This window comes from Panthera pardus, unplaced genomic scaffold (assembly GCF_024362965.1).
Source record: "Panthera pardus isolate Hobbes unplaced genomic scaffold, ASM2436296v1 HiC_scaffold_11, whole genome shotgun sequence".
Lineage (NCBI taxonomy): Eukaryota > Metazoa > Chordata > Mammalia > Carnivora > Felidae > Panthera > Panthera pardus.
In genome coordinates, this window is record NW_026526666.1 from 92,882,006 (window position 1) to 92,905,222 (window position 23,217).

Consider the following 23,217-nt stretch of genomic DNA (forward strand, 5'->3'; position numbering starts at 1 on the left):
TTCGCTATAAAAGGCATTGCTGGGATGGTTGGTGAAACTTGCATGAGGCCAGGGAGCAGAAGGTGGCAAAAGGTGTCATGCCAACTTACTGTGGCTGTTTGTAGAAAGTAAACGCTAAAGACTTCGGGATATCGGGGGCCTCGGGAACAACTTACTCTCTTACTCAGGGACTTCCTCTCCAGTGGTTCCAGAAAAATCTTAGTATTGCATGTGCAAATTTTCTCCAGGTCTGCAATCGCTTCAAAGCTTTAAAATCTATTAGTATAGGGGCGCCTGGGTGGCTCAGTCGGTTGGGCATCCAACTTTGGCCCGGGTCATCATCTCACGGTCCGTGAGTTCGAGCCCCGCGTTGGGCTCTGTGCTGTCAGTTCAGAGCCTGGAGCCGGCTTCGGATTCTGTGTCTCCCTCTCTTGCTCTGCCCCTCCCCCACTCACGCTCTGTCTCTATCAAAAATGAATAAACGTTAAAAAAAATTAAAATCTATTAGTATAAAAGCAAATACGTCAATGACAACAGAAGAATTCCAACACTGGGCCGGGCAGAGCGCGGCACTCAGACAAATCGTGACATAGTATGTGCTCACCTAATGTCCAGAGTTACGCTGATGACTGCCAGGCTTACTGCACCTCCTGGCCTTGTCTTCTCTTTCTGCCCATCCCTGCCACTTCCCTCCCTGCTCAAAAGTCACCTCCTCCAGGAAGTCCTTTATGAAAATGTCATGTGTATCCATGACTGTGGTTGCCTGGCCTCTCCCAGATCCCAGCCTCCTGCTTTGTTTTAATTCACAATTGCTGGTAGCACAGGAAGCATAGGAAGGGGTTGGGCTGGATGAACCCCCATCCCCAAGCTCTTCTCCTGCCCTAAATTTCCAGCATGTCTGACTGGGTGTCCGCCCCTTTCCTCAGAGCAGAAGTCTTCCCAGAAATCACCCCCTCAAGGTCAAGGCCCTTCCTGTCCTGTCCCAGAGTCACAGCGAATCTGGTTCATTGGGTCCATTCCCCTGCCTCTCGGCAGGGACTTTCTCACACTGGCTTGGCAAAAGGGGGCCTTATCTGTTTTCTACATTCCAGGGAACAGGGTTTCCAAAGCACACATCCTCGCGCGATCCCGTAGGCTAGGCTGCCTCGCAGAAGTGTGGCATGAACATTCCCCAGCTTTCTGGCTTCTCACCCACCGGTTCCCACAGTTGTCACTGACGGGAGCCACACATCCTTGCAAGGTGCCAGGCACTGACCTGGGAACCTTACTCCCATTAGCTCGCTTAAGGCTCGCACATCGTGATGAGGTAGCTACAGTGAGAGGCCGTGCTCTCTCTGTGGAGCCTGGTCCAGCATCGGGCCAGCAGCTTTGGGTACATGTGCTCGGTTCATCCCCAAGGGGTGGTCCCCGGGAGGACCATGGGATGGTCCAAATTACTTTCTCATTTTTTAGGATGGGCCCAAGGCTTACACAATTTAAGGGGGACTCTAAGGAAAAGGGTACAAAAATATTCTGCGTTTGTAAATTATGCAAAAAAAGAGATTCGACCCAAGTTCCTGGGAACTTTCCCTCTCCTGTCCTCTCCTCAGGTGGCTTTCTGGATCTTGCCACATTCTCAGAGTGAACTGGGCCAGGTAAGGGTGGGGCTCTGTCTGGCTTCAGGGTGGGGCAAGTTAGAAACCCCAGGCTTGGACTGGCCTTAAGAATCACCTTGGGAGCTTACCAAGAATTCATGTTCTTGGGCCCTCGGACCCCCAGACACAGATTTAGTGGGCAGGGCCTGGGAGTCTGTATTTTCAACATGTCCCCAGGTGAGGTGGCTGCGGTCACCTAGCTCCTGGACACCCCCCCCCCCCCCAACCCCTGTCACCTCTGTGTCTGACTCCCTGCCAGGCTGGGCCCAGCATTGTGGCTGAGGTCTGGGTTAACAGCCGTGGGCTGAGCGGGCCTCACTCCTCAGGTATGCAATTAGCAGCCCCAAGAACAATACCCTCATTTTAATCATTACAGCTCGGAGCCGCCTGGCAATTTGCTGCTGCTTTTACTGCACTAACAAGCTCTGGCTTGGGAACAGGGGGTGGAGGGTTCTCCTTTCATCCTGGCATTCCCAAACACCTGCTCAGGGGGCTGTGGGAGAGCAGGAGAGATGCCTAGCACCGCCTAGGACAATCTGGGGAGTCTTCCTGGGGGTGGTGGCTGCCGGTTGTCCAGTGGTAGGATCCAGAAAGGGGCTGGCATCTGGCCCGGTGCTGGCGATACAATGGTAGATAGACAGGTGGACTCCACCCAGGCCCTTGCGGGGCTCACAGGGCGCTCGGAGGGTAAATGCGGTAGCGGACAAGAGGGGCCCCAGCTCAGCTGGGGTGGGGCAGGGGGGGCCAGAGCAGGCTTCCTGGGAAGAGACGACATCTTCATTGAGCCCTGAAGGGTAAGTCAAGGTGGGCCAGGTGAAGGGGGTGGGGGCAGCTTGGGCAGATGGGTTTTCTGGTCAGAAGGAACAGCGTGTGTAAGGCTCAGTGAGCCTCATCAGCAGTGCCGAGGGGCGGGACCCCAACTGAAGGGTGACCTGCGGTACATTAGGGTTTTCCAAAGGTGGCTGTGACACTACTTCCCATCTCTCTTGCTCTTTTTTCTTTTTTTTTTTCAAGTTTATTTTTTGAGATAGAGCATGCACAGGGGAGGGGAAGAGAGAGAGGGAGAGAGAGCCCGACGTGCGGCTCAAACCCACGATCGTGACCCCCGCCGAAGTCATGAGTCCGAGCTTAACCGACTGAGCCAGCAGGCGCCCCTCTCTGGCTCTTTTTCCAGCGTGACCTTGACATTCCTCCCATCCAACGCTGGGCCTAGGTCCCCTTTCCTTGAACCCGGGTGGAGCTTTGTGTCTGACACCCCGTGATCTCCAAGGCGAGGTCAGGAAAATATCTTTCCATCTTGCTCTCTTGGGACAGTCACTCTTTGAACCTGGCCGTCGTGCTGTGAGGAAGCCCAAACCAGTCCGCGTGGAGAGACGATGCGTAGGTGTCCAGCCCCCAGCATCGCCAAGGTCCTGCTGACAGCCAGCATCCACAGCCAGACGCGTGAGCAAAGACTCCTCCAGACGGTTCCCAGCTCCACCCATCAAGTCTCCCCAGCCTTCAAGTTTTCCCAGCCGAGGCCCCAAGCATCCCGGAGAGGAATGAAGCCATTCCCAATGTGCCCAGTCTGTTCCTGGCCCAGAGGCTCTGAGCCTAATAAAGCGGTTGTGTTATGGCCCTAGGTTGCGGGTACTCTGTTCCTCGGCTCGGGTAGCTGGCGCAGGTGAAATGCCACAGGACTTTCGGGGGGAGCACCCCAGCGGATGCTTCGGAAAGCTCACCCAGTGTGCAGGGTCGGGGGTGGGTTGGCAGGGCTGAGACTGGACCCGCCCCGGGTGACCCAACGCTCACGCCTCCCCAGGCTGCCCTTTCCTTTGTCCCTCCGAGTGTCACAGCGTTCCTTCTCAGGTCCAGTCGACATCTGCTTCCCCGAAGGCTCCCTGTGTTTGATGTTGTTCTTCCTCCGGATTCCCGTGCAATCCGTCTCTTTCATTCTGTTCTTCAAGGATGTGCCGGCGGCAGGGACCCTCCAGCCCACTCTTGTGTACAATTAGCAGCTCCGGTTGCGTCACCTGCCCCTCACGCGGTTTTGAGCTGCAGACCTGGGTTCAAGTCCAGGCTCTGCTACGTCTAGCCGACTGCCTCCCCTATCTGAGTTCTCTTGGAGAACAGGGACCACCGTGGTGCCCAACCCCTATCACTGTGAGAGGGACATGGGAGAATGTACGGAGGGCATTTGGCACGGGGTAAGGACTCCTTCGTACACGGAGACCCCGCGTTACCACCTCACCTTGTCCGGGTTTCCCTGGACGTCACTGGGCAGTCCGCCCACCCGGATGGTGTGCTGTGTTGACTCAGGTGGCTTGGGCTTCCAGAGCTGGAGGGAACCATGGGGGCTCCCGGGGCCCTTGTGGGGAGGGGGAGGGGAACGGGTTGGAGGGCGAGGGTCCTGCCTCCTCCACCCCCAGCCTCTCCACTTGGATCTGATTTACGTAAGACTTGGACAATTTTTGTTTTCTTTTAAACTAAAACAAGGTTTAAAATCACCTCACTGCTTCCCTAAGCATCGATTTCCCCTTTTGTGTTACAGGTGGGCGACCCCCACCGCGGGGGGGGGGGGGGGAAGCGGCGGAGCATGTGATCCAAACTAGCCAATCAGTGTGTTCCATTTCTCCGTCCACTGGCGTTGGCTCAAGGGCATGTGACCAAAGCAGGACCAATCAGAGTGAACCTTAGAGCTTGAGCCGGATTGATGGGGAGGGGCCTCTGGGGCCTCGTGAGGGGCTCAGTTCCGCCCAGGCTGGGATTAGATGGGGGGAGAAAGGTTGGCGTGGGGTGGTTTTCACAGCGGCTGTATCCAGCCCCACCTGCTACCAGACTTTTGGCTTCTCCGTTGTTCGGGCCAGATCTTTAGTTGAGCTACGCCGCCGTGTAAGTGAAAGCATCTTCCTGCGAATGCGGTGTTCAGTCCCAGGCCTGGGATGCTCCCTTGACCGCTGGGCGCTTCCAGGCTCATGGCCCTTTGACCTCTGAGCCCCTCCTCCAGGTTGCTTCCATCTCCCCACTCGCAGGCGGGGACCCGGGCAGGCGCCCACGCCCGGCCCCTGGCTCAGCCCTTGGAACTGGTGGGGCTGACTTTCTCACGGAGGCCACCCGCCTCCGCCCACCCACCACCCCCAGAGCCGCCACCCCCGGGCGCTTCGGCCCCTGAACCATCCACCTGCAGAGGCCTCCGCACCCGAGCTATGAGGAAGTTGCCCTCCCAGCCGAATTCCCCGCTCAGCCTCCGACCGGGGGCGGCACAAGGAAAGCTCAGAAGGGGCTGCCTCCCCGCGGGTCATGACCCAGCTGTGCCCCAGGTGCTTGGAGGTCACCCAGGGGCCCTTCCCACAAACCCCTCTGCCCCGGTCGAGGGTGGCAGCAACGGTTTGCTACCTGCCTACTGCGCGCCAGGCGCGATGCCGGGGACTTGCGAGGCAGTCCTTTGCTTGATGCCTATTGTCTCCCCAGGAGGCCGGCAGTGTGGGCCTGGGGTTTAGCACAGGGATTCTGGAGCCAGGCTGCCCAGGTTCGAATCCTAGCAGTACCACTTGCTAGCCGTGTGGCCTTGGGCAAGTTACCTAACCTCTCTGTGCCTCATCTCTCCTCCTGTAAAATTGGGATGCCGCCTGATAGACTCTTGAATGAGGACTTAATACCCATAAAGGACTTAGAAGAACGCTGCCTGGCCCGTGGTCAGTGCCGTATAGCGTTAGCCATCATCATGATACCTGTTTTACAGAGGGCAAGACTGAGGCTCTCTGCCCCACAGCATACCGCTAGGTAAGCCACTTCTGTGTCCTTCCAGAATCCATGACCCATTTTATTGCCACGTGAGGTAACTCCCTCAATATGTCACCTGAACGGTTTTCTGCAGCTGGCACCAGCCGGGGCCCTGGGGTTCGACCCGAGGGACGTGTATGAGGACTCTAGCCTGGCCTCTCCTCCAGTCACATAATTTTAGAGGAGGCCTTTGAGATTATGCATGTCTGTGCTGTCCAGTATGGTAGCCATTAGCCATGTGGCTGTGGGGCCCTGGGGCTGTGGCTAGGTCAAGTTGAGATGTGCTCCAAGGGTGAAATGCATACTGGAGTTGAAAGTTGTAGAGCAAAGAAGGTAACATCTCCTTGCTACTTTTTCATACCGACTACATTTCGGAATGGTAACATTTTGGACATGTTGGGCTAAGTAACATATATTATTTTTTAATGTTTATGTATTTTGAGAGAGAGAGAGGAAGCACGAACGGGGAAGGGCAGAGGGGGGGAGAGAGAGAGAGAGAGAGAGAGAGAGAGTGAGTCCTAAGTGGGGTCTCCCCTCAGCGTGGAGCCCCACATGGGGCCGAGTCCCACGACCGTGAGATCATGACCTGAGCCGAAATCAAGATTCAGACACTGAACGGATGGAGCCACCCAGGCACCCCCAAATAACATATATTATGAAAATAAACTCTACCCGTTCCTTATACGGCTGCTAGAACGTATATGACTCAGGTTATATTTCCATTGGACAGTGCTGATCTAGGCCACTATTCCATTTTACAGATGAGGCAAATGAGGCTCAGAGGTGTGATTTGCTTTAGTTCCAGGGTTTCTATTGGCAGAGCTGGGCCTCCAAGTCCCCTTCCAGGGCTCTTCCTAGGGACCCCCATTGCTTCGGGAGGGGGTGGGGGGCTGCCCCGCGTGATAAGGAGACTGGCCGCGGGACGCTCTGTTCCATGCCACTGTGGCTCTGTCTGTCCCTTGCCAGCCGCCCCTTCCCTACCCTCACACCTCCACGTTCACAGCCCAGACCACGATGTCAGAGAATCACCCTACCCAGTTGGCCAGGTGGCCAGCCTAGTCTGCTGGAGGGAGGCACTGGCCGCCCTGTTCTCGACAGAAACCCCATCTCTGCTTTCAAAGACGTCCTGGGGTGGAGGCTCGATCACCCTTCTCACTTGGCTCATTCCAGACTCCCGCACCCTCTCATCAGTCTTCCTGGTGCCTAACCCACGCCTCTCATGCTGCCGTGTGGGCCTCTTCCCCTTAGGCTGGCTCCCGAGGGTTTTCTCAAGAACGGGTGGCGTTATGTAAGGACAGCGCGGAACGTCTGGATGGGTGAGTGCTGGTGACTCCCGGGTCCCCCTCCCTCCCTAAGCAGGGTGATCTCACCCTGCGGTCTCCTGAGCCCTCGCTTCTGGGTGCCGAAAGCCCATTGTCATCCCATCCGCGGTCCACTTTCTAGTAACATCACACAGACAACAGTGTAGGGCATTGGCCTTTGAGTATTTGATCATAACTCACAGTAAAAAATGTAGTTGTCATCACGACCTTGCATACAACGCACATACGCCTTGCTTGTGAAACAGACCTCCCCTTACCATGCGCGCTAGAATTTTACTCCTTTCTACCTGCTTCTATTTTATTTATTTATTTATTTATTTATTTATTTATTTATTATTCTATTTTTTTTTTGAAGTTTATTTATTTATTTTTGAGAGTGAGAGAGAGCAAGTGAGCAGGGGAGGGGCAGAGATTGAGGGAGGGAGGGAGAGAGAGAGAGAGAGAGAGAGAGAGAGAGAGAGAGAGAGAGATGGAGAATCCTCAGCAGGCTCCATGCTGTCAGCACAGAGCCCGATGTGGTGCTTGAACCTACGAACCGTGAGGTTGTGACCTGAGCTGAAATCAGGAGTCGGACATTTAACCGACTGAGCCACCCAGGCACCCCTGCTTCTGTTTTCTGAATGCTGCTCATAGTCTGCTGAATTGATTTCACACCCCTCTCACCAGTAAGAACCTGCGGATTGAAAAATGCTGGTCTACTCGGGCAAGAACTCAGGCTCTGGAGACAGAGTTGTCCGTGCCTGGTTTCTGGTTTGTAAAGGGAACATAATCCTGCATTTGGGGCTGTTGTATAAGGACTGGCAAGAAAGGAGGGAGGCACCTGGTATACAGTAGGCACACAAGAAGCAGGTGACTGCTGTTATTGCTGCCTGGATGTGCCTGTTTGGGAGGGTGGGGAGAGTGGGCCATCGCCTCTGGGCTGTGATTTGGGAAGCCAAGGCTGGATGCCTAGGATGGATGTGTTCAAGTTTCACCATTAGATAGTCACTCTTTTGGATTGAGAATTGCCCTGCCTGAGTCCTTTCAGCAGGAGCAGCAGCTTGGGTGCCCACTACCAATGAATTTGTCAGACTCTTGCAGTCCTGAGGGGCACGGGGAATGAAAACTGGGGGAACATTGTGCCTGGAATGTGGGGGTTAAGAAGCTAGTGAGAGACCTGGAAGGTTCTTTCTGGATATCCAGACATAATGCCTGGCCAGCCAGCCCCAACTTCCTATGGAAGCAACACTCTGGGGTGCAGACCTGGCTTCCTCGCACACGAGCTCAGTGATTTTGCGGGGGGGGTAGGGTCCCTCGTGCTTCTGAGCCCCAGTTTTCTCCTCTGTAATCCCGTGCTTGACCTCTCTGCCTCACTGGGTGGGGGTGTCGAGCTTCAAAGGAAGGGTGCGTGTGAAGCACCCCACACCATTGCTGGCACATGGTGGGACCAAGAGATCTTATTTGCCCTTCCCAATGCGTCTCCCCTCCCCATGTACTCCCTAAAAACCAGCTCTTGGGAAAAGATCTGCCCTGTTGAGACAGTGAGTTCCCCATTACTGGAAATATCACCCCCCCCACCCTCCACCGCCGCCAAAAACCCCGGAGAACCAACAGAGTTGTAGAAGAGGTTAACATACTCCTGGTTTCAGGGCACCTGGGTGGCTCAGTCAGTTAAGTGTCTGACCTTGGCTCAGGTCAGGATCTCGTGGTTCGTGAGTTCGAGTCCTGCGTCAGGCTCTGTGCTTATGGCTCAGAGCCTGGAGCCTACTTCAGAGTCTGTGTCTCCCTCTCTCTCTGTGCCTCCCCTGCTTGCACTCTGTCTCTGTCTCTCTCTCTCAAAAATAAAATCATTAAAAAAAAAAGATAATCTTGGTTTCTGGAACAGGACAGGTGCTTTATATGTATCTCTGGAATAAATAAATAGCTGTGATTCCTGCATTGGGAAGGAGGCAGTTCTAGAACCCTGCTGACACTGGGCTGTGTGTCAGAAACCCTGGGGAATTGATAAAGGATGGATGCTTGGATCTCACCCCGGGGGATTTGGACTTCTTTGGCTTGTGGTGCAGACTGGGCATTGGCATTTGCCAAAGGGCTGCGGGTGGTCCCATGTGCAGCCACATTTGCGAACAGAACACCAGATTCCTTCTGATTCCAAGATCCTAAGGATATGTTACAGAGTCATTTACACTTTGTGTAACTTTAAGTCAAAGTTACCTCGTACACTATGCGATATATAGAGTAAGCAGTTTAATAAATGGTGTAAGAAATGTTCTCAGATGTCGGAGGACAGCTGGATTTTCTTTAAAAAAATTTTTTTTTAATGTTTATTCGTTTTTGAGAGACAGAGAGAGACAGAGTGTGAGCGGGGGAGGGGCAGAGAGAAAGAGACACACACACAGAATCTGAAGCAGGCTCCAGGCTCCAAGCTGTCAGCACAAAGCCCGACACGGGGCTCGAACTCATGAACTGCGAGATCACGACCTGAGCCGAAGTCGGACGCTTAACCAACTGAGCCACCCAGGTGCCCCTGGATTTTCTTTCTAAGAAGCGGAAAGTGTTTAGATGAGTCAGCTAAGCATGAAGGTGAAGGTGAATGAATGGTCCATTGGCGTCCACGTAAGTGGTTCAAGAGTCCACTAGGCACACCCTGGATGCAGAACTTTCTGGGACCACAGAATTAAAACAGGAATCTCCAGTTTGATAAGAGAGGCCTAACCCCAGACTCAGGGGCTCCTGGTCTGATGGGGGAGGACCAACCCTTGTCCTCAGGAAGCTGCCAGTTTGGGACGACCATCTCAGCTCTCAGCTTCATCCAGTGTTTTCCGGTTTACAAAGTGTTTTTTTTTTATATCCACCACCCTCATTAAGCGAATGGTCTAATGAGGGGGACACATGGTCCCAGCTGCCAGGGAACCAGCTTGAGTAGGCCGTCCCTGTACCCTTGGGGAACTTTCTATAGAATTCTCCTCTCTAGTATTCTTGGGCGGACGGGAGAGACACAGTGACTGAGTGTCCTTGGAGGGGGAGGGGGCAGAAGCAGAGTCCCTGTTCTCGGGGAGCCTCCTGGACACTGGGGGGTCGGCAGCTCCCTGTGCCTTTAGCTAGCCTGCGTATAGTTGTCTCTTTGGTTGGTTGTCTCTTGCAAACAAGAGCTCCTAAGGGACGGGGACTCTACTGCTGGTTTTCTTTGGATTCCCAGGTTTGCCGACCGACTGATGGACCACCTGAGTGAATGAACGCATAGGGCAGTGGGGGGTTGCAGGCAGACCCTCAGGGAGGCAATGCTCCCTGCTCACTGACCCCATAATGGATCGCGCACACCTGTGCAGGTGTGGACTGTCCCAGCAGCTTTGTAAAACTATGCCCAGAGGCCACAAGACAAGGGCCACAGCTCTGCAAACAGGGACACCGAACACTTCTCAGCATGAATTGTGTGGGGCCCGACAATGGGGGTTGTGTGTGTGTGTGTGGGGGGGTGGGACAGCTTCCTCCTTCGTGGCTTTCTGGTGTGGGGGGGTCCCTTGCCTCTCTGTTGTGCAGAAAACCACACGTAGAAAGAGCTGGAAGGAAATGCACCCAAATAAAGCAGCAGGTGTCTTGGCGGGAGTGGGGGATACAGGACCACCGCTCTGTAGTGTCCAAGATTCCGGAGCGTGGCCTTGATTACAAAGCAAACCTGCATAATTTCACATTCTTGTGCAACATCTGCTGGTTGTCCCCTGCCACTGTCAGGCTCTGCCTGTCCCCTCGGGGTTCGATTAATTTCTTGAGAGTCACTGGAACTTACTCCAGGCGCTGCCTGCCAGCTTCCCTCGGCTGCCCCGGTGGGTCTGAGCTCTTCCGGAGGTGGTGGTGGTTGGCGGGGGGGGGGGGGTGGGGGGGGTGGGGGGGTGTCTTCCCGGTTGCTTCCAGGAAGTGGATGAAAAGAGCCAAAGGGGTTACCCGATACAGGTCAGTATCTGATGGCCGCTCTCTACATCCGTGTGGTCCTGGAGAAGGGGAGAGGGCAAAGTCACCTGCCCACAAAAACTGTCACCCTTGCAAACTCTCTCACCACCTCCCAGATGGGTGTGGGCTTGTGTCTTCCCTGGGCCCCGAGATCTTCCTCTATTTCATCAATCCGTTCATTCATGCATATATTCAATGTCTGACTGCACTTTCCTGTCTGGCCTTCCTCCCTACGTTCCCAGTTGCCTCTCCTGCCCGCTCAGACTGTTCTCCCCCAGGAAGCTTCAGGGCACATCTCCTCCTCAGCACCAGGTCCTACACAAAGCACAGAGGCCAAACATTAAATCAACAAGGTTCTAGCTTGAAAGAATGCATCCTCTGGTCAGGAAAAAAGACGGGTAAATGAATAACCAGGTGAAATATGTTAAGTGGAGGAATGGGGCAGGGGAGCAGGCAGGGCGGGGCGGGCAACGGCCATAGCAGGGCAGACAGCCTGGAGGAGGCCATGCTTGGAGGAGTTGGCCGGGGAGGGAGAGGAGAAAGACAGTCTGGGTCAGGAGACCACAGGGCTGTGGGCTGGCTCCCTGGCTGCCAGCACCACGGGGGGTCATTCTCTCCCCTCCCCCTCCACCCTGCCCCTTACCTCCTCCCAGAGCCACTGTACCAGGTCACCAGGTCGGGGCAAGGTGAGAAGGGGAATTCTCACCAGCCAACACGGTGAAAGGCTGCCGTGCCGTGAAATTCAGAGCCAAAGTCGGCTGTGGGGATTATCTGGGAGCCTCAATTATCCTGGCTTTAGTTTATCTGTCTATCTCTTCCAGGCTTTGTTGCAGGGAGTTAATGTGATTATCTATGATATTGCTTTGGGCGGGACCCAGGTACCCCAGACAAATAAGCTCCCTTTTCCCTTCTCGGTCCCCCTTTCCTCCCTGCCAGGGACGTCCCCTGGCCACCAGGCCAAGGGGGCAGACCCAGCTCAACTGGGCATGAGGGACAAAGCCCTCAGCTCTCTGCAGAGGCTGCTGATAAAACCCATCATGAGGTGACCTGCCTCCCAGGACGGTTTGTTTGCTTTTGAAACAAGAAATAAATAGAAACTGACTCTTACACGCTAGGGCTAGCTCCCAGAAGGCACTGAGTATTCCACGCAGAATCCCGGTGCTAAACTCTGGGGAGGGGTCCAGAAAGGCCAGCTGATGTGACCCGAGTTAGCGAAAAGCAGACGGCTGTCTCAGTACTGTAGGGAGGGGGCTGTGATGTGTGGCCAAGTGTTGGCTCCTGGTGACCACCTGCTTTGCAAAATCTAAGGTTCAGCTTGCTTTCGGCTCACCGCTGGGACGATTTGGCAAGAGAACGCAGGAGTCCTGGTTTAAGGGCTAGGTGGGGTCCTGCACAGGTCCTTGGAAAAGCGAGCTGTCGGGAGGCCCAGGAGGCCCTGACCCCAGGCCCCCCACCATGCCTGGCTGGGGCCCATCAAGTTCACAGGCCAGTGCCGAGTGGGGACCCTGACTGCGGGGGGTATCTGCACCAGGTGGGGTCCTACCAGGGACATCTGAAGACATGGCCGGCTGCATAATTAGCCGGGCCCAGTGCAAAATGAAAATGTGGGCCCCATGCTGAGAAGTTATTAAGAATTTAGGATGGGGGACACAGAATGCTATACCAAGCAGGGGCCCTTTTGAGCACAGGGTCCTGTGCAAGGTCCCCACCCGTGAGGCCGGGAGCTCCGCCCCTGGGACTGCTGTTAACAAACCAGGGGGCTTGGAATGCCAGCAATGTGTTGCCTCACCATCCTGGAGCCTAGAAGCGTCAGCAGGGCGGGCTCCTTCTGAGCACCCTGAGGGACAGTCTACTCCAGACCTCTCTCCCAGCCGCTGTGGTGTGTGACAGCCTGCGTCCTTTGCCCGTAGAAGCCTCCCCCCAATCTCTGCCTGCACATCGCCGTCTGCTCCCCGAGGCCCTCGTGTCGTCTTTCCTCTGAGCACGTCTGTCTCTGTGTCCACATTTCCTCCAGTCATGTCCTAACGACCCCGTTTTACTTGATCACCTCCATAAAGACCCTATATCCAGAGAAGGTCATATTCTGAGATACGGGAGGTGAGGACTTCAGCATGCTTTGGGGGGCAGGGGGGACACCATTCAACCTGTAAATCCCTGCTGAAAGGCCCTCTTTGGTTCACTTCAGCTGGTGGACCTTAAGAGATGCTTGTCTGTGCCTTCCTGTCCCCATGCAACCCTCCAAAGGAGGCAGGGTGGCTCCCAGGATGGGGTGGCTGGCAGGCCTCTGCCCTGCCTTAGAGGGCCAGAGTTCCCACTGTGGCTTCGTTGGGGACACAGAGCCTGACTACCTCTGGCTGTGTCATAACCCGCCATCTCCCGATGGCTGGCCACTCTGCTGCTGAGACACCTGCCTGCCTCTGTATCCTCACTGTGGGTCCTGGGAGGGGCTCTGGGGAACAGCCACGGCCTGGGAACGGTAACCGATGCTGTCCCTTATCCCAAAGGGTCATGCCGTGGGGCTGTGTGGTGCAGCTGAAAGAGGGCCTGTGTCTCCTGTGCTGCCGCTCACCAGCGACTAACCTTGAGCTATCCCCTCCCCCACCCCTTCCACCTGCAAAGTCCGGTCACCAGGGCCTGCCTCGTGCTTCTGCTGTTTCAGAACAGCCAGCAGAGCCCAGGACGCTGCAGGGGCTCAGTAAGAGGCAGCAATTTGAACTCCATTTTCAGCTGTCTTGGTGGGAAAGCCAAAATTTGCCTCGGAGGTGTGGACGTCTCCCAAACGCCTTCCCCTGGGGGCCAGGAGGGGGGCAGATGCTTGGGGAATGACGGGCTGGGGGGGCGAGGGCTGAGCCCGGAGGGCAGGGTGCTGTCCTTGGCACAGGAGGCTCGGGCTGGGTTCGGGGCCGTCCACCTGGCACGCACCTGGGGCCCTTGTTTTTTGGCTCGAACCCGGGGTGGTGTCATCCTCTCTTTAACAAGCGATCGTTAATTACCTCCGAGGAAGCGTGCCAGCTATGGGGTTCGGGCCTTTTCCCTCCTATTTCTTTTCTTTTTCTTTTAATGAGTGTAATATGCTCAGTAGGGACTTGCGGGAGGGCAACTGTTCCCTTTTTAGGGCAAGGCGTCTCCCCTTCCCTGACTCATCACCTTGCTTTCTGGCCCCTGAGCCCGCACCTTGCCTGTTAAAGCTGTCCCAGGCGTCGCCCCTCCCTAGGAGGGCGGCCCCCACCTTCGTGTTTGCGAGGCCGAGTCAGCAGTGAGGTCACCCCTTGGCTTGGTTCTCAGACAAGCACCTTCTTGCCTGGCCTGCCCAGTTCCCGCCGGCACCCCGGCTCCACCCCGGTTGTCGCGTGGGCCCGGACCCGGGGCAGGTGGTCAGCCGGTGTTGGCCGATGCTGGCTCCGGGCTGGGCTCCGATGTGGGCACCGGGGTGTGAGGATGAGGAAGGCCCGGTCCCTCCTGGGCCGGGGGAAACGCGCACCCCGAGATTGCCACACGCGGGGCTGTGTGCGCGTGGCCGAGTGGATGCACTGAGGGGGCAGCACTCGACTGCCCCGGAGGTCAGGGAAGGTGATGCTGGACGTGAGTCTTGAAGGTTGTACCGGAAGCTGCCAGAAAGGGGAGGGAGAATATTAACCAGAGGAACAGCATCAGCAGGGGGAAAGCATGTACAAAGGCCTAGAGATGGGTTTAGGGGAGACGAGCAGTTTTCATGGTGAGCTCAGGAGGAGTTGAGGCCGCGGAGGGACATGACCAGGATCAGTTTTTAGGGCAGTGATGCTCATGGCAGATGGGGTGGATGGACGGCAGGTGGAGGCAGGTGGCAGGAAGCCTAGCCGGAAGCTGTCGGGATCGTCCAGGGGAGAAAGAGAGAGGTCCTGGGCCAGGGGGGCACAGGCGCAGAAGGGGCGATGGGCCCCTGGTCCCTGGAAACAGCCGGTGCTTTTCCTGGCTGACAATGGCCTTCCGTTGTTTCTGGCCTCAGTGCCATCGTCCATGATGTCCCCCATAAGTCGACTGTGGCAACGTGCCAGCCCATACGTACATCACACGACCCAGTGTTCAGGCCCGCCTTCTCGTCTGGGTCTCCCTCCGGCGCCCTGAGGATGGAGGGGAGTGGGAGGCACCCACAAGAGACACGAGGTGCAGGCCAACAGAGGCCAAGGAGCGTCCTAAGCTCTTCTGCTTCTCAGAGGGATCCCGGTTTCACTGTGCCACCGGGGAGAGCACCCGCTTCTGAGTCAGACCACACAGGTTCCGTCCCTGACGGTGTGACCTTGGGCAGGTAACTTGACTGCTCTGTGCTTTGAAGTCCCTCACCTGCAAAGCAGGCTGGTCGCTGGGCCTGTGTGAGAGTTGAACGCAATGGCATGAAGCCTGGATGCAGTTACGTGTGACTATATATTATAATTACGAACAAAACCTCCCGTCTCCCCTTGCCTGCCTCCAATTATCTGAGTACCTTAGGGTGTGTGCAAGACTCGCATCTCCCGACCACCAAGACCACGACCGCCAGGGCACCTAACGCCCACCTGGAGGGTGAGGAGGACCCGCGTCTCCAGGAGTTTCTAAAAGCCCCAGTGCGGGACAGATGTCTGGTGCCAGGCTGAGCCAGTGCCCTCTGGCCCGAAAGACCGTCGAGTTGCTTTATGCCCGAGGGATGCTCTGTCGCCTCCCATCAAGCAGGCTCCCTGTTCATTCTGACGGCATCTGTTCTCGGACCGGGCCTCGGGATCAAAGCAGGTGCCCCTCTGTGCTGCATCTTTGTTCCGTCAGCCACCCGCTATGCCCAGCTCTTGCAGGAAAGAAGCGGGTGCAAAGAAATATGTGATAAAACCATCAGCCAAAAGCATTGCTTTGTGTTTGCTGCGGAAGGGGTGCGCTGTCCCCAGGTCGCAAAGATTCATCCCTTTTTTTGTCTTTTTTCTGTCTCTTAATACGGTGAACGAGGACTTGTAGGCAGTAACTCGTCTGCCCTCAGTAAATATGCCAAAGAAATCGTTTGGCTCCTACAACGCAGAGCCACACAGCCATGAAAAGAGTGTCCTAGATCCGTATTCAACGGCATGGAGCTAGGTGCGCATGATTTTGTTAAAAGAAAAGATCCGGTTACTAAACGGTATGTAGAATACAATCCTATTTTGTCAAATACACGTAATATACATGCCCAGAAAGAGTCCAGAGTGAAACATGCCAAAATGTGGGGAGCATTTATTTTTGGATGAAGGTTTATGGGCGGTTTTTTTTTCTTTCTCTTATCTGCATCTCGCTGGGCTGTATAGAATGGGGTTTGGCAAACTGTGGCCTGTGGGGCCAATTGCAGTCTCAGCCCATGAGCTGAGAGTGGTTTTTACATTTTTAAGGGGTGGTAAAAACAAAAAGCAGAAGAGCGTAGTATAGAGAACATATGTGGTCCACAAAACCGAAGTTATTTAGGCTCTTTTACAGAAGAAATTTGCCAGCCTGTGGTCTAGGAGAAAAAAATGACAAAACGAAAAGCCATGAGCATGTATCATTGTTAGAATAGTAAAGACACCAAAGTGTTTCTTTTCTGAAATTTAGGAAATTAGTAAATTAGTAAAATCTAGTAATATGGTGCATTTCCCCTTCCCAAATAGAGGCATTCAGAATCAGTTTCTTTTCAATAACACACCTAAGGGTTGGACATAGACTCACCTCCCCCTTCTCTTCCTCCCTTCTCCTCTCCCCCTTCCATTTCCAAACGTGTCCTGAGCACCTTCTTCGTGCCAGCGGCTCACAATCTGATGGGAAGACGATCCCTGGGGCAAGTCACCGTGACTCTTGGGCCTGAGTGCCTCGGTGCATCTGTGGGTCCCTCATGGTGACACTTCATGGGGTGGGAGGACCGGCTTTGCCTGGGATGGGGAGGGGTGTTCCAAGGAGGCCTTGGCTTCGGGTTTGCCACAACCACGCAGGAACCAGGTGGGGCTGCCTGCAAGGTGATTCGACATGCCGACCGCCTGGGCCAGAGTGCCCCACATCAGTTTGGTGACCAAAGGGGCTCGTTTGAGGATTTTAACAGTCAAACATCAACACATGGAAAACAGGAGCGGATGGTGAGGGGACCTGCGTGGCCAAAGACCGAATGAAATGGGGCCGGGAAAGGCATTTGCAGGAGCAGAAGGTTGTGAGGTGGGAGTTTGTGGGGACTAAGCCTGGAAAGCAGGGCAGCCAAATGCCAGGCTGAGGAGCTGGGTTTCGTCCTGGGGTGTGATGGGGAGCTGCGAGGGGCAGGCTCACTTGGGCTGGGCGGTACAGGGCAGGGTAGGAGGCAGGGAGGCTGGGAGGCTGTGGCCCAGCCAGCTTCTGGTAGCCGGGTCCTGCAGGCCCACTCCACCCTCCCGCCCTCTCTCCCATTAACTCGGTCAAACCAGTAGAGGGAATTGGGAAATGGCTGTGTGGGGCAGGGGTGGGTAAGCCGAGGACACCCCTTCCTTCCTCTTAGTCACTGGATCTTACTTTCAGTACATTTTTCAAGCCTTAGTCACGCCTGAGATGATCGTGCCCCTCCTTAGCACCCAGGAGAACTGAGGCAGGGAGCCATGTGGGCAGGGAGGCTCTGACCTCAGGCTGCGAACCTACTGCCCTCTCTCCTGGGTGCTGGGATTCAAGGAATGAGCCCAATAAATAGGCCAGGCCCAGCCATGCCTTTACGCTACCAGGATTTCTGAACACCTCTTAGCTCTTGGTACAGGACTAGAGGTGGTGCTGGGGCTCAGGCAGGGCAGACTGTGGTTCGAATCCCAGCTCTGCCTCTGTGTGACTTTCGGCAAGTCACTTCACCTCTCTGGACCTCAGTTTCCTTAGCCTAAAACAGGGACAATGAAATAACCTCCCAGGGGGCGCCTGGGTGGCTCATTTGGTTAAGCGCCTGACTCTTGATTTCCGCTCAGGCCATGATATCGGGGTCCTGAGATCGAGCCCCACATACAGCTCTGCGCTGAGCATGGAGCCTGCTCGGGATTCTCTCTCTCCCCCTCTCTTGTCTCTAAAAAATAAATAAATAAAATTAATTAATGAAAAAAAAAAAAAAAGAGGGGCGTCTATGGAACTCTTGATTTTGGCTCAGGTTGTGATCTCTATCTAGGTTTGTGGGTTTGAGCCCCATGTTGGGCTCCGTGCTGATGTTGCAAAGCCTGCTTGGGATTCTCTCTCTCTCTTTCTCTCTCTCTGTCTCCGTCTCTGCCCCTCCCCTGCTCGTGCTCATGCTCTCTCTCTCAAAGATAAATTTTTTTTAAAGAAGAAAGAACCTCCCACATAAGGACTGACTGCTATAATGCCCATAAAGTATGCAGCAGGCTTGCAATAAACATTCCTTCCGTCCTTTGCAGACGAACCAGGGAAGCACAGGCCCTGCCCTCAAGGGGTTGCCAGTGGAACTGGGGCAGAGCAACGCCCTTGGGACAATTAGCTACACGAATGGAGCTGAATAACACCACAAGACTTTGGAAACTGTAATTTACACCCCAGACTTCGGTAACTCCTTTAGGTCATTGCTAACTACGCTCCGGTCACACAGGACTTCGGGACAGCTGCTTGGACACGCCAGGTCTCACTGCAGGGCCCTTGGACAGGTGATTCTCTCCACCTGCTACACTCTCCTCCTTGCCACCTTCCCTGCCTCCACCCCACTGGGGTCACCAGGACTGCCCTCAGGGTTTAGGTGGAGAGGCCCAATCCAGTCTTTGCAACGCCCCGGGGAGACCCTAATTATTCCAAAGGATTATCAGGAAAGTCTCCAGGCAAGATTAATTTTAGTTCACTTTAGTTAAAAAAATTTTTTTTTAATGTTTATTTATTTTTGAGAGAGAGAGAGGCAGAGTGCAAGAAGGGGAGGGACGGGGGGTGGGGGTGACACAGAATCTGAAACAGGCCCCAGGCTCTGAGCTGTCAGCACAGAGCCCGACCCGGGGCTCGAACTCACAGACCGTGAGATCATGACCTGAGCCGAAGTCGGCCGCTTAACCTACTGAACCACCCAGGTGCCCCATGATCAATTTTAATTCACTTTAAGTAAAAGAGAAATGACAGCCCTCTGGTGCTTTGGTGGGTGGGAAGGGGAGCCAACAGACCTATGTCCCCACTGTTCCCACCGTCCCCACCGTCTGGGCTCCAAGGAGGCACGTCCCCTCCCAGAAGCGGTTGACAGCTCCCTCCCTGCTGTGCCCACAGCACTGGGAACTCTGGCGAAGCTTCATTGCATTGCTTCGCAGTGACTGGGTCACATGCCGTTCTGCCCCACTGGACTGGGCACCGTCTCCATGACCCTCATCTTCCCAGCCACCCTACCCAGAAGGTTACCGGCGGCCTGTGGCACACGGTGTCCAGCCAGATGTGGATATGGCGCAGAGCACTGCTCCCTGCCCCCATGTTCTTTGACAGCTCCACTGAGGTGTAATTCACACTCCATAAGCTTCACTCGTTTTAAACACGTGGTTCGGCAAATTTGGGTAAACGTGCATGGTTGTGTGTCCACGACTACGGTATGCATCCAGCACCCCCAACTTCTCCCGTACCTTTTTGCAGATCAGCACTGCAAATACTGATAAACACTGATGTGACTTCTGTCACTGTGGTTTTGCTTTTCCTAGAATTTCACATAAATGAAACCAGACAGTATGTGATCTTTGATGCCTGGCTTTCTTTGCTTAGTATAATGTTTTGGAGTTTCCCCCGCTTTGTAGCTTGTATTCATGGTTTGTTCCTCTTCGTTGCTGAGTAGTATTCCATCGCAGGGATGCATCGCATTTTGCTCAACATTCTCCTGTTAAAGGACATTCGGGTTGGATCAATTTGTTTTGGGTATTATGACTAATATGGCTGTGATCATTAGCATACAAATCTTTTCGCAGATATAGATGTTCTTAATTCGCTTAGGTAGATATTTAGGACTAGAATTACTAGATCATAAGGTAAAGTGCTTTTAAAGAAACCTGTCAGGGGGCGCCTGGCTGGCTCAGTTGGAGGGGTGTGTGACTCTTGACCTCAGGGTTACGAGTTCGAGCCCCACGTTGGGTATGGAGATACTCAAATAAAACCTAAAAAAGAAAGAAAGAAAGAAAAAATATATAAAAAAGAAGCCCATCAAGCTGTTTTTCAAAGCGCCTGTACCAACGGGCATTCTCACCAGAAATGCACAGGGTATCAGCTTCTTTACTTCCTCACCCACACTCGGTATAGTCAGGTGTAGTGTTTGGTTTTTCATTTTAGCCATTCTGGTGGGTGCACAGTGGCACAATGTTGAATGGAAATGGTGAAGCAGACATCCTTGCTCTGTTCCTGATTTTAGGTGGCAAGCATTTAGCCTCTCACCATTAAATCTGATGTGGGCTGGGGGGTTTTGCCAGATGCTCTATTAGGTTGAGGAAGCCCCCCTTCTGTTCCTAGTTGGCTGAGAGATTTTATTGAGAATAAATGTCGCACTTTGTCAAATGCTTTTCCTACATCTGTTGAGATGATTGTTTGCTTTTTATCCTTTATTGGATAACATGGTGTAATACATGAATTGATTATGGGATGTTATGTTAACCTTGCATTGATGGGATGAACTTCACTTGGGTCTGATGTATTATTATCCTTTGTATGTATTGCTGCATTTGATTTGTTGATACTTGTCAAAGGTTTTTGTATCCATATTCATGGGGAGATATTGATGTGGTTTTTTCTTCTTGTGATTTCTTTGTCTGCCTTTGCTATTAGGATAATAGTGTCTTCATTCCATGAATTGGGAAATGTTTCTTCCTGTATTTTCTGTTTCTGTAAAATTGATAGTATTTACTCCTGAATATTGGGTGGGATTCACCAGTGAAGGCATCTGGACCTGGTCTTTCCTTTGGGGGAAGACTTTAAACTACCAATTCAATTTCATTGCTTGGTATTGATATTGGCAATTTGAAACTCCTTTCTCTTTCATGTTGATCAGTTTAGCTAAAGGTTTATCCGTTTTACTGATTTTTTTTTTTTTTTACCGTGAATGAACTTTTAGTTTCATTGTTTTTCTTATGTCTTTCTCTTGTATTTTCTCTGCTTGTTTCTTTGTTCCCTCCTATCTTGTACTTGTTGTCTTAAAGCCTATTTTGTCTGTTATTGATATGGTCAGTCCAGCCCTCTCATGCTTCTGTTTGCATGGGACATCCTTTCCCATCATTTTATTTTCTTGTGCACAGCATATAGTTGGATCTTGCTTTTTAATCCAGTCTAAAGAATCTCTGCCTTTTATCTGGCAGGTTTAACCCATTCATAATTAATGTATTACTGACCTGGCTAGAGTTGGTCTTCAATCTTGCTGTTTGTTTTCTACTTGTCTCATCTCTTAGTTGTTTCTCCTATACTTTCTTCATTTGTGTTAAAGAATTCTTTTTTAACGTATGATTTTAGTTCTCTCTTTTTTTGATAGTTTGTGGGGTTTTGGTGATTTTGGGCATTGCAATATGCATCCTTATCACAGTCTAATTCAAATTAATAATGACTAACTTCCACCAACTTTGCACTAGCATATTTGCATCCATCTTCCGTTGAGCTACTGTTTTCATATATTACCTGTATATTTGTTATAAACCCAATGTGATATTTTTTGCCTTAAACAGCCATGTATCATTTAGTGAAATTAAGAAAACAAAAGAAAAAAAACATGCCACATAATCACCAATTTCAGTGGTCTTCATTCAAACCTGTGGATCTTGATCAGGTTTTGATCAAGGTTTTAAACTTTTGTTTAAAGTTTTTACTCAGTTTTCCTTTATCTTTTATTGTAATGCAGATCTGCCAGAAACACACTTGCCCAGTCTTTATTTAGCCGGAAGTGTCTTTACCTCACTCTAAGTTTGAAGGGTAGTTTTGCCATATAGAAAATTCTTTGTTGACAATTTTTTTTCCCCTTCATCACTTTGAATATGCTATTGCAATGTCTTCTGGTGTCTATTATTTCTGGCGAGAACCCAGTTACTTTTCATATTATTAACCCTTTATATGTGATGCATCATTTTTGTCTTGCTGTTTTCAAGATTTTGTCTTTGTCTTTCAGTGATTGGACTACGATGTGTTTAGGTTGGACTCTTTTGGTGTTTAGCTTTCTTGTTGAGTTTTGTGGATCTGTTAGTCAATGTTTTTCACTAAATTTCGGAAGGTTTTGGCCATTATATGTCAAATGTCTCTCTGCCCACTTCTGTCGTCTGTCTCCTTCTTGGGCTATAATGAAACATATGTTGGGATGGGTGACACCAACTTGCAGATTTCTGAGATTCTGTTGATTTTTCCTCCATCTTTTGTCTCTGTGGCTTTCGGTCTGGATAATTTCTACTGATTTATCTTCAAGTTCATTCTTTCTTCTATTATCTCGCATCGACTATTAGGCAATTAAGTTACCTGGACTCCAACTGCAAACGATCTCTCCCATAGTGTGGAGCTGCTAATGTTTCTGCTAAAATAATATATATTTTTTTACTTTTTCTATTTTCAATTGGCTCCCTTGGGTTCTCTCCCGTGTTTGAATAGTTCAAGGTCAGCCACGGATTGAACAAAGGTTATGCTCTGACATCTCAAGCCAATGAGGATTTAAACCCTTTGCCATCTGAGCTCTGGGTGAGTTGAGGAGCTCATTCAAAGGTTCTAGTTTCAGGTAAGCTAAGAAGAAGAGGGAGAAAGTGTTCAAGTGTCCTCAGGCTTTCAATTTCCTCTGAGTTCTTTGGGTTCTTCACACTTATGCTTAGTTTAGCATTCAGCCCAAGACATGTGAAGACTTTGTTGTCTTTGCCCTCCTATGGTGTATTAGTCAGGCTTCTCCAGAGAAATAGAACAACAGGATATATAGATATGGATAAATAAGGGAGGACCTATTATGAGACTTGGCTCACCAAATTATGGAGGCTAAAAAGCCCACGATCTGCCATCTGCAAGTTGGAGAACAGGAAAGCCAGTGGTGCAATCCAGTCCACATCTGCAGGCCTGAGAACCAGGGGAGCTGATGGTGTAAGTCTGAGTCCAAAGGCCTGAGAATCAGGGGGCTGATGGTGTAAGTTCTGGTCTGAGTCTGAAGGGCCAAGAACCAGGAACGCCAATGTCTGAGAGCAGGGGAAGACGGATGTCCCAGTTCAGGCGAAAAGAGCAAATTCTTCCTTCCTCTGCCTTGTTGTACTCAAACTCTCAGTAGATTGGATGATGTGAGGACAACAATCTTCTTTACTCAGTCTAACTATTGAAACACTAATCTCTTCTGGAAACACCCTTGCAGACACACCCAGAAATAATGTTTTACTAGCTATCTGGACATCCCTTAGTCTGGTCAAGTTGACGCATAAATTAGCTATCACAAATGGCTCTTTCACTTTCAAAATCTCTCTGTTACATTCGCAGCCCTCCAACCATGTGTACCACCGTTGGCCAAGGAAGCTGTGGGTTCTTACCGCCCTTTGCTGGGAGAAACCCAAACACCCCCAAGGCAGAAAGGTCACGGTAGCAGTTTTTCTCCAGTAAAGACTACTCAAGTTGTTACCTGCCTTGGGTCATTTCCAGTGCTTTGTTAGCAAAATAATTTGGTCCGGTTTTATACTTGTTTATTTTCTATGGAGGAGAAC

At 52.3% G+C, this 23,217-nt stretch overlaps 1 long non-coding RNA gene across 1 annotated transcript; it reads left to right on the plus strand.

The window, feature by feature from the left end:
* Window positions 1-2,067: 2,067 nt before the first annotated feature.
* LOC109274369 (uncharacterized) lies at window positions 2,068-3,234 on the plus strand. Its single transcript, XR_002083568.2, has 2 exons — window positions 2,068-2,407; window positions 2,928-3,234. It is a non-coding gene; the product is annotated as an uncharacterized LOC109274369 (long non-coding RNA).
* Window positions 3,235-23,217: the final 19,983 nt, after the last annotated feature.